This window comes from Ochotona princeps, chromosome 10, assembly GCF_030435755.1.
Source record: "Ochotona princeps isolate mOchPri1 chromosome 10, mOchPri1.hap1, whole genome shotgun sequence".
In the NCBI taxonomy this organism is placed as follows: Eukaryota; Metazoa; Chordata; class Mammalia; order Lagomorpha; family Ochotonidae; genus Ochotona; species Ochotona princeps.
Window position 1 is genome coordinate 70,934,259 of NC_080841.1, and position 12,239 is coordinate 70,946,497.

Sequence of the window (12,239 nt, forward strand, 5' to 3'; positions counted from 1 at the left end):
TAATCATAAAATTGAGGAAGTATAAGAAGACCCTCTAAGCGATGTGATCAGGTTCTCTCCCATTCACCTGCCAAGGGTGAGCCACATAGATAACACGATACACTGGGCAGAAGCACAATTCATAGACCAACAGCAAGGGCAGACATCCTCTCCTAGCAACTGAAGACTTAGGAATTGTTTGAGATTTTTTTCCAGTAATGCTTTGGGACTGTGATAGCTTGGGGCTACCATATTTCTATTTATCAGAAATGTTCTGAGGTCTTAATTTTTTCTAATCATGTATTTTATTTTGAAGGCAGAGAAAAAGGCCTCCTATCCACTGGTTTGCTCTCTGAATGCCTCCACCAGCCTAGGCTGGGCAAGGCTACAGCCTGGAGTGGAATTTGGCCTCACCTGCTCCCTTCCGGATGCACCTTTGCAGGGGGCAGGACTCAAACCCAGGGACTCAGAGGAAACACAGTGTCCTTGAGAGAAGTTTATCCTTACCCACAGGGCCCTGCTTGGAGGGATTTCTAGTCTCAGTGTATTTGTTTTGCTCCTGGTGCTTTACTGGATGTGCCAGCATTTGTTCAAGGTCATTTCATGGCACTATGTGTGAGGCCCTTGCTAAAATGCAATCATTCCTTCTCAAGGACATAATACTCAGAAATGCTAAAAAAAAAATTGCATTCTGCTCCACATCTCCTAAGGCTGCATTCACACGCAGACTTTCAGTCGGCCAGGAGTGCTGCCCCAGGCTGTTGAAAGCAAGTGTCAGAGCCACCGCCTGGCTACCCAACTGGCCACTAGCCCTGTGGCTTCACACAGGTCATTCACTCCTGTAGCACACAATGTCGTGAGGTGTCTACAAGTAAGGCAGAGGAAGTGATTTCCACATCGCTTCCATCTCTGCTATTCCAGGATTCCTTTCCAGGATGCCATCCTGGCAGCAGCATGGCAGCCTCAGCAGGGGCTGTAGCACAGCAGAGTCAGTAGGCGGGCTGGTTTTCATGCAGGTGGCACAGGTGGAAGTCTAGAGAGGAATGGCCTGAGGAAGAGCATACAGGGTACGTGGGCCTTGCAGCACCCTTGCTGTGAGAACTACAGCGACATTGGAGGAAATCACAGATGGACTCAACAAGGGATAAAGTCTGGTCTCATCTGCCTGAGAGCATGGAGACATTTTAGGCTACATTCAAACCTTTGCACAACAGAGCCAGCAAAAGGAAAATTAGTGGGAGTGGAGACACAGACTTGTCAGTTGTCAAATCCACACTTGACTACGTTATCTGGCAAATGCTTTCTCACACAGTGCTTGTATGAATCCACCAGCAGATTCAAAAAGCCAGCCTGGGGAGAATCAACATGGCGGCACAGGGTGCAGACGCATTCAGGACGATGGAGAATAGACAGCATAAAGCACAGGGAGAAGATTACAGGAAAAGACAGGGGTCAGGCAGTCAATAGGGAGGTACCTGGAGATCCCCTGGACACAGGGAAGAGGCGGCAACAGCAGAGCAGTGTTACGGGGAACAGAAAACCTACCAGTCACTGGTGAGCAGCAATCCACACTCCAGCAATGGCCAAAAAATGGCTCTTGTGGCAACCAGATGGGAACTTGGTTCACACTGAGAACTCGGGAGGTAAAAGCAGGCTGGGGCTGGACAATCCTGCCAAATAGTTTGACCCAGCAATGAATGGAGAGGGAGCAGTGGACTTTGTGGAGGCAGACCAGTGGTGGTATGGAGGTCACAGCACAGGGATCAAATGCCAGAGTGGGCACATTTCTAGCTGGTCATGCTAAGCTTATCCATGGGGAGGACAGCACAGTTGGATTTGTATGGTCCCCAGATCTGAAGGCCAACAGCCCCAGTTCTTTGGCAGTGCCCCACCAGGTATCATCTTGTATGTCTAGACAAGATCAGTGCCGCTGACAAACCAGTTACTTGGGACAGTTGGCATCTTCCTAATTCAGACAGTGATTGAACATAAAAATTGACAGTAGACATGTAGGTAATACGTATTAGAAACCTGCACTAAGGAGAAGAATCCGGCAAAGAGGATTGCAATGTTAAAACTTAAATGAAGAGACAGAGGAACAATGAATGTTACTGAAGACTCCCCAGTAAAGGAACAAAAGCCTCTACCATGCTCATAGTTAATTGAGGAAGAAATGGGGCACACAGAAGTCAGAAAACTCATTATAAAGCTTCAAACAACAATGAGAAGCACATAATACAGGAGTTCAAAGAATTTAAGGAATATGTCACAGGAAATGAGTCAAATGAAAGCTGACATTTCAGAAGTTAAGAATACAGAGGAGCAAATTAAAAGTACAGTGGAGAGTCTAAAAAATAGAATGAAGCAGAAGAAAGAATATGAGAATTGGAAGATATTTCCTGTCACCAGAGGGGAAACAAACAAAAAGCTGGAAGCAAAGTTGGGTCAAGCTAAAAAAAGGTATCCAAGAATTAAAAGATATGATTAAAAGGCCCAACATAAGAATTACGGGCATTCCAGAAGACACAGAAAGAGAAAGTGGGGTTAAAGCTGTATTCAATGAAGTAATAAATGAAAACTTTCCTAATCTGGAGAAAGAATTGGAAAACAATATACAGGAGGATCACAGAACTCCCAACAGAGTTAATCAAAGTGAACTTAACCATGTCACATAATAATCAAGCTCTCTTCAGTTGAACATAAGGAAAAAGTGCATAAATGTGCACGTGAGAAAAACCAAATGACCTATAGAGGAACCTCAAACTCACAGTTGACCTCTCAGAGAAAACAGTACAGGCCTGGAAAGAATGGAGTGACATATCCCAGACTCTAAAAGGGAAAAAATTTCAACCCAGAATAACGTATTCTGCAAATTTCTCCTTTGTCTTTGAAAATGAAATAAAATTTTTCCATAGTAAAAAATTCCAAGAATTTGTGTCTTCTAAACCTGCCCTACAAATGATACTCAAAGATGTTCTCTGGAAAGAGAAAAGTAATAGCAACTACCAAAACCAAAGGCAAATGTGGAGAACATCCCACTAAAAGGCTAACAGAAGACTCAAAGAACAACCCATTGCTAAGATGACAGGACCAAACTGCCACCGATCCATATTAATATTGAATGTAAATGGCTTAAACTCAAATGCCATAGATTAGAGGACTGGATCAAAAAAACAAAACCCAGCTATCTGTTGCTTACAGGAGACACATCTCACTAACAAAGAAAAGAAACTGAAAGCGAAAGGATGGAAAACTATATTCCAAGCAAATGGTAAGAAAAACATGCAGGTGTAGCTATTCTTATGTCAGATGATATAGACTGATGTGAAAAACATTAAAACAGATGAAGGAGGACACCATAAAACTGTCAAAGGATCCACTCGGCAAGAAGAGATCACCATATGCAGCAAATGCAAAGGCATCTAGCTATGTGAAACAAACATTAATGGACTGAAAGGGAGAAACAGACTTCAACACAATCATAGTGGGTGACTTTAATACCCCATTAATATCAATGGACAGATTGAAGAGACAATAGCCAAAAAAAAAAACCAACAGAACACACCCAAAATCTAGAGCAGATGGAACTTAGTTGATATCTACCAAACCTTTCATCCTAAGACAGATACACTTTTTTTCATCACTACATGGAACCTTCTCCAGAATTGAATGTTATAGGTGACAAAACAAGCCTCAGCAAATTTTAAAAAATCAAAATTATACCATGCATCTCCTCAGACCATCATGGAGTAAGTTAGAGACCAAGTAGTCAAAACACCCAGGAAGACTTGCAAACACGGAGACTGAATAACACGTTACTAAATGAGCAATGTGTTAGAGAGGAAATAAAAGGGGAAATTAAAAATTGCTTGCAACAAATGAAGGCATCAACACAACATATCAAAACTTATGAGCCAGGATCAAGGTAGTGTTAAGGAAAGTTCATCTCAATTAATGCTCATGTTAAGAAACTAGAAAAGCACAAACTAAATGAGTTAACCTTACAATTGAAGGAACTAGAAAAACAATAAAGTAATCCCAAGATTAGTAGCAAAAAGGAAATAATCAGAATAATCAAAATAGAGATCAAGGGAACTATACATAAGATCAACGAATCAAAGAGCTGGTTCTTTGAGAAAATCAACAAAATAGACTCTCCACTAGCCCAACAAATCAAAAAAGGAGGAAGAAGATATGCATCAATAGCAGAAACAAGCAAGGAAATATAACAGGTACCTCAGACATACAGAGAATTATTAGGAATTACAAGCAACTATATGTAAACAAATCAGAAGACCTAAAGGAGATGGATAGATTTTTGCACAATATAATCCACCAAAATTGAATCAAGAACCAATTAACAATCTAAATAGACCTATAACACATTGAATCAGTAATTAAAGCCCTCCCAACCAAGAAAAGTCCTGGACCAGATGGTTTCACTGCAGAATTCTACCAAACAGTTCAAGGGGAACTTACCCCAATCCTACACAAGCTTTTCCAAACAACAGAAAGAGACAATTCTTCCAAACTCTATGAAGCCAATATCACCTTAATACCAAAGCCAGAGAGAGAAACAACAGAAAAAGAACTACAGACCGATATCCTTGATGAACATAGATGCTAAGATCCTCAACAAAATACTAGCCAACAGGACCCAACAGCACATCAGGCAGATCATTCACCTGGACCAGGTGGGATTCATCGCAGGCATGCAGAGATGGTTCAACATTTGCAAATCCATAAATGTGATACATCACATTAACAAGATGAAAAGTAAAAACCGTATGATCAATAGAGGCAGAGAAGGCATTTAAGAAAATCCAACAGCACTTCATGCTGAAAATGCTAAGACAGGCATAGAAGGAACATTCTACAACACAATCAAAGCAATTTACAAAACACCCAAATGCCAGCATCTTACTAAATGGGGAAAGATCGGAAGCCTTTCCACTAAAATCGAATCAGACAGGGATGTTCACTGCCACCTACTCTTTAATACAGTATTCCTTGCCAGAGCTATTAGGCAAAAAAAAAAAAAAATGATTTAAAGGAATCCAAATTGGAAACTAAGCACTGAAATTATTTATATTTACAGACAACATGATTCTCTACATAGGAGAACCAAAAAAACTCAAGAGACTACTGGAACTTACAAGAGACTTTGGCAGGGTAGCAGGATACAAAATTAATGAACACAAATCAATGGCACTAGTGTACACAAATAATTCCATGGCTGAGAAATAATTTTTAAAAGATTTATTTATTGCAAAGTCAGATATTTTATATATGTATATATATATGAGAGAGACAGACAGACACACAGACAGAGAAGAGACAGAGAGGAAGATCTTCTGCCTGCTGAATCACTCTCCAAGTGACCACAACCGACGGTGCTATGCCAATCTGAAGCCAGGAGCCAGGAGCTCTTCCAGGTCTCACACGCGGGTGCAGGGTCCCAAGCCTTTGGGTTGTCCTCGACTGCTTTCCCAGGCCACAAGCAGGGAGCTGGATGGGAAGTGGAGCAGCTGGATGGAAGTGGGGCTGCTGGGATTTAGAATTAGCTCCCATATGGGATCCTGGTGTGTTCAAGATGAAGACTTTAGTTGCTAGGCCACTGCCCATGCCCAGAGAGAAAGAAATTTTAAGTACAGGCCCCTTTGAAATAGCAGAGGAATCTTAAATACCTAGGAATTAAGCTAACTAAATATGTGAAAGACATCTATGATGAAAATTATAAATCATTTAAAAAGGAAATTGAAGACCACCTTGAAAAATGGAGAATCTTACCATGTTCTTGGATTGGCAGCATCAACATCATCAACATGTTCGTATTATCAAAAGCAATATAGAGATTCAATGCAATCTCAATCAAAATCCCAACATCATTGTTCCCAGAAATAGAAGATGATACAAAAGTTCATCTGGAAACATACAAGGCCAGGAATAGCCAAAGATATCCGGGACAACAAAAATCAAGCTGGAGGAATCACAATCTCAGCTCTCAAGATCTACTACAGAGTAGTGGTCATCGAAACAGTGTGGTACTGGGACAGAAACAGAGAAAACACCAGAAGGGAGCCCACACACGTATAGACAACTAATCTTTGACAAGAAAACTGAAAATAATCCAGGGAAAAAGCCTGGTCTATTCAACAAATACTGTTGGGACAACTGGATAGCATCCTGCAGAATTGAGCACCAAGACCCACACCTGTCACAGTATATAAAACTCAGCTCTAAATGGTTCAAGGACCTAAATCCACACCCAGAAACCATCAAACTATTAAAGGAAAACATAGGAAATATTCTCCAAGAAATTGGAATGGGGAAAGTCTTCTTAGAAAAGATGCCAAAAGTACAGGCAAAGACAAATAAATGGGACTACACCGTAATAAAAGGCTTCTGTACAGCAAAGGAAAGTGAAGAAGTGAAGAAGCAACCAACAGAATGGGAGAAAAATTTTGCATACTACACAAGTGATAGGGGACTAATATTCAGGATTTACAAAGAGCTTCAGATACCCAGAGACAGTAAAAAAAAAAAAAAAAAAAAAAAAAAAAAAAAAAAAAAACCCAAAACACAAAAAACCCTGTGAAAAAATGGGCAAAGGAAATGAACAGATATTTTTTTCAAAGCAACAGCTTGAAACGGCTAACAGATATATGAAAAGACGCTCAGGCTCCCTCACCATCAGATACAACTGAAAACCACATTGAGGTACCACCTAACTCCAGGGAGACTGGCCTACATTCAGAACTCTACTAACACCTGCTGGTGCTGGCATGGTAGTGGGGAGAAAGGTACTCTCCTTCACTGTTGGTGGGAGTGTAGGTTAATACAACCAGTATGGGAATCAGTATGGAGAGTGCTTAGAAAACTGCGAATAAACCCACCAGCTATCCTGCTCCTAGGAATATACCCAAAGGAAATGAAAACTGCATATGAGAAGGGGATCTGTAATCCTATATTTACAGCACCACAATCTACAATAGCAAAGAGATGGAAACAACCCAAATGCCCATCCGAAGAGAAGTGGTTAAAGAAACTGGTAGATGTACTCCACGGAATATTATTCAGCCATTAAAAAGAATGAAATTATACCATTTGCAACTAGATGGTTCCAATTAGAAACCATTAGGCTCACTGAAATAATCCCAAAAAGACAAATACCATATTTGTCCTTAATATAAGGAAACCATCATGCAAATTGCAATGTATAGTGATGGAGTAATAGAGACTATCATATCCAGATATGAAGATACAATGCAATATGTATCCATACTTCCAAATCAAAGATGGACCCCCAATGAAACTGTTGGACATGTGTAGACAATGGGATGATGGACTGTCTGACATTGTCTGTACCAACAATGTCGGGGCACACTTAAATAACAGACTGATGGAATTATAACTCCTTATTAAGGACTACACTATTGTAACAATATAGGGAAAATCACTTGTGGGGGATCCTAAACTCTACAGAATTGTACCATAAAATTCAAAATTTGAAATAAAAATTTTTTAAAATAGGAAGTAATTCTAATCAATTGGTTATAGTTTTAAAAAGCATCTAGATATCTTTTTATTATTATTTTATTGGGAAGGTGGATATACAGAGAGGAGAGAGAGAGGAAGATCTTCCGTCTGATGGTTCACTCCAAGTGGCCACAGTGGCTGGAGCTGAGCCAACCGAAGCCAGAAGACTCCTCCGGGTCTCCCACGTGGGTGCAGGGTCCCAAAGTCTTGGGCCGTCCTTGACTACATTCCCAGGCCACAGGCAGGGAGCTAGATGGGAAGCAGGGCCACTGGGATTAGAACCGGCGCCCATAGGGGATCCCGCTGTGTTTCAAAGCGAGGACCTTAACCACTAGGCTATAGCGCCGGGCCCGAAAGCATCTAGCTATCTTAAACTGTTACGCAAATTGATGTATTGTTCTGTCCTAACCTAAGATCACTAAATCAACACAAGTTTCCTTGGTTCATGTAACTTAAATTTTTGACAGGTATCCCTTATAACTCTCAGAAACAATTATTAAATGTGCACGGCCTCAGGAGATAGCTGAAAGAAAACATCAAGACCTTAAAAATATGCTTGAAAAGCAGAGTGGAGAACATACTACCCCCATGAATGCATTAATTTGGTTTTCTTCTCCCTAAATTTTCTTCAGACTGTGTCCTCTGGTGAGCCACCAGCTGTGTGCCACTGGAAGTCCGTGGAGCGACTCAGTCACCCAAATGCGGAAAGGCCTTGACCCCTTGCGAACTCTGGGAAGCAGGTTTGCCTGTGTTTTTCCAGAAATTGAGCAGCAACCTATGTGGATGCCTGTCCACAATGCCAAGCCCTGGATGCCCCTTACTGGAACACGTCCTATCAATAAGACAACCCTAGAATCTGACCCTGAATGATCCATCATCAAGGACAATGGATAAGGAGGCCAGCCCCCTCCCAACACTGGCTGACATGGGGAGATCTTAAGGGGTTGGTCAATAAGTTCCACTGACTGTCTCCCACCACCTGAATCAAATAAATTCCAGATAGATTAGGACTAGACATTTTGAGCAAATATATACTCAGATCCTAACCCTGTAGAAAAACAGGTAATCTATAGATGACAGATTCTTAACCACCCTGGACATTAGGAAAAAGCTACATAGACTTGCAGTGGGACCTGAACATACCCTGACAGCATCTTAAAGGTGGTAACATGGTATTCTATTACAGATCAAGAGAGGATCCCATAGCAGAGGATAAGAGGAGGTCTGTATTCCTGGTCCCAGCGAGGCCTCCAAGGGTTTCCCAAGTGCTTTCCCTGAAGAAGTAATGGACTCTTCACCAAGGATTGTCAACGTACACCTAGGATCATATTCCAACTGCCAAGGAGATCACTGGAGATTTGACTGCTCTCAAAGCCTGAAAACTCTGGGATCAGCCATTTCATATTGGATCCCCCATACAGGACTGGAACAGCCCAGGACCCTCCACCCAGGGTCTGGTGACACATTGGATCAACACCCAGGAGCCCTGGGTGGCTCTCAAGAGCCACAGATTAGCTCAGATGACCACCACTGTTCTTATACAGAACAGACACAGACTAATCCACATGTTTAGACCAGCCAGAGAAAGCCTGGATGGCCTATAACAGCTCAGCTTGTACCACTGGCCAATCTCCCTCTTAAGTTTTTGCTAGACTTCACTGGGGTGGGACAACCTGACTGCTCTGATGCAGAGTTCCTGTCTTCCTTGCTTACTAAATTACTGGAGATTTCTCTGCTCACCTACCTAAGACTCTCCTGTTCTCCAGTTGTCAATATTAGAACTACAGAACTATTTCATCACTTGTCTCTGCCACAAAGTGTATATGAAGTTCAGTAAAATCTTGCTGGAGTGCTGTCAACAGCTGGGTTATTGTAATCACAACCAGTTTTAGATCTTTTGCCATCTACAATATGATTCATGTAAGTCTTATAACAAGTGTCCTGTTGTGCTTTATGTTCCAGGTTAAATGTTTTTCTGAGACTCTTAGGGTTCACAACAACTGGTAAAGCATAACTGTTCCAGAGAATCTCACATTTGCCTATTTGCTGTCTACATGCAAAAATGGCTTTAGCCTTTTCAAAGTTTAAGTAAGTTTAAATAATTAAGGGTTAAAATTCTATATGTTCTCCCAAAAGATTTTTCTTAAGTCAGAGCTGTTAATGATAGATAAGGTGTGATTCCATGGAAACTTTCGAAGTTAGACTTGTATGTAACTGTCCTGTGAGAAGGGCTTACAGCTTATCACTAATGCTAATCATTTGCATTGTTTCTGTGCCTTTTAACTGATCTAGGTTACAATCCTGCACAACTCAGGGAGGCTTTTATTGCCTTCATTGAGTTAATTGTTTATAAACCTTAAAGAGCTCAGGTTTAATGTTTACTCTGACAAAGGTCTAAACACAACATCATTCACATATAAACTCAAAAGATTGCTAGCTTGGGAGAAATTACAACTGTTATGTTGTGTTATCTAGACTTCAACAGGCAGATGCCTCCAAGCTCCAGGCAGTGCTTCAGACACATGGCGACTTCTGCTTTCTAACAGGGCCCTCTAGATCGACCACCCTGAAGAATATCCTGCTGCTGCTGGCCCTTCAGTGCCCCTTTTCAGCATGAAGCAGCCAGCATGGTCATTACCCCCCGTCCCTAATGGCAGCTAGGGCCCAATCTTTGGTGGGAATGTGAAGAGTCAGTTGGGATAATAGGCAGTTAGGGTCTTTAGGCCCTGCTCAAGCTACTTTTGTAAACTGTTGCTTGATCCTCTTTACAGTGTATGGCCTCCTTGGCCCCATACATGGTTTGAAATGACCACTTGTGTATTTGAGATCGTATAGCCTTTATTAATGATAGTGATGTTTTCATTTTACGTCTTACTGCTTGTGCTACACAATTACATACAGCTTACTATGTCTTTTATAATCGTTGTGACAAGAATGGTGCCAGCACAATGGACTCCAGTCCAGCCGAATGGGGAGTGGAAGGGACCCTGAGAACACATGACAAATCCTCTCTTCTGTACTACACTGGACACAACGTACCCTTGGCCTCGTCATAAATGCTGCTGCCTCCCTCATGACCAGGGTGGCTGCCACTGCAACATCCACGCTGGCCTTGACTCGGCCCATCCAGACTTCAAAAACTGTAAAGAATTCAACCATGCTGACCACCCATGCCCTTGGAACTCAAAATTAGGCAACTTACAGACCTGCCATCCTAGCTCTCCAACAGAGATTGCACTTCTATCAAGGACAATTAGCGCTGCTGAGACAGGCACTCTGCCTGCATTGTTATGCAATAACAAGTGCTATTCTTGTGTTGAATTTTGTCCTCTAATGTCTTTTCGAACATACTATGGCTGCAGAACAAGAGACAGAAAATAAAAACAGAAAACAGAAAACAGAAAACAATCCAGGTAAAAAACCTGGTCTATTCAATAAAAGCTGTTGGGACAACTGGATAACAGCTTGCAGAATAAAGAAGCAGGACCCGTACCTGTCGCACTATACAAAAATCAGCTCTAATTGGCTCAAGGACTTAAATCTACACCCAGAAACCATTAAACTACTAAAGGAAAACATAGGAAGCACACTCCAAGATATAGGAACAGGAAAAGACTTTTTAGAAAAGACTCCTAAAGCAACGGCGATCAAATCCAAAATGAACAAATGGGACTATATCAAACTAAAAAGTTTCTGTACACCAAAAGAACCAATTAAAAAAGTGAAGAAACAACCTACAGAATGGGAAAAAATTTTTGCATTCTACACAAGTGACAGGGGACTAATATCTAGGATCTACAAAGAGCTTCAGAAACCCAAGGATAGTGAAAAAATAAACCCTGTAGCAAAATGGGCAAAGGAAATGAACAGACGTTTCTCAAAAGAACAGATACAAATAGCTAATAAATATATGAAAAGATGCTCAGGCTCTCTAGCCATCAGAGAGATACAAATGAAAACCACCTTGAGGTACCACCTAACTCCTGTGAGACTGGCCTACATTCAGAATTCGAAAAACACCACATGCTGGCGTGGATGTGGGGAAAAAGGTACCCTCCTTCACTGCTGGTGGGAGTGTAGGCCAGTACAATCATTGTGGAAATCCATATGGAGAGTGCTTGGAAAATTGCAAATAAACCTGCCATATGACCCAGCAATCCCGCTCTTAGGAATATACCCAACAGAAGTGAAATCTGCATACGAGAAGGGGATCTGTAATCCTATATTCACAGCAGCACAATCCACAATAGCAATGTCATGGAAACAAACCAGATGTGCGTCTAAGGAAGAATGGTTTAAAAAATTGTGGTACATCTATTCAATGGAATATTATTCAGCTGTCAAGAAGAACGATATTATTCTATTCAAAACCAGGTGGTCCCAACTAGAAACTATTGTGCTCAGCGAAATGAGTCAATCACAAAAGAATAAATACCATATATTCTCTCTCATATAAGAAAGCCAACATGGAAAGATAGAGTTCATCAAGTGCCCATGGAGTTCTGATCTAAATATAGATTGCTGCAAGTCAGGTCCCACGGCAAGAGATGGTGAAAATTCTCTGTTCTAGGCATGTTGGCATTTCATGGATGAAGTAACAGCAGAGTATATTTAGCATGTTGTGAACATGAATATGGCAAATTGGCAGTTTCCGTCAGTTGCTGGCAATAGTTTAGAGTGATGACAAATATTATTTTGATTTTTTTGTGTTATTTAGTTAT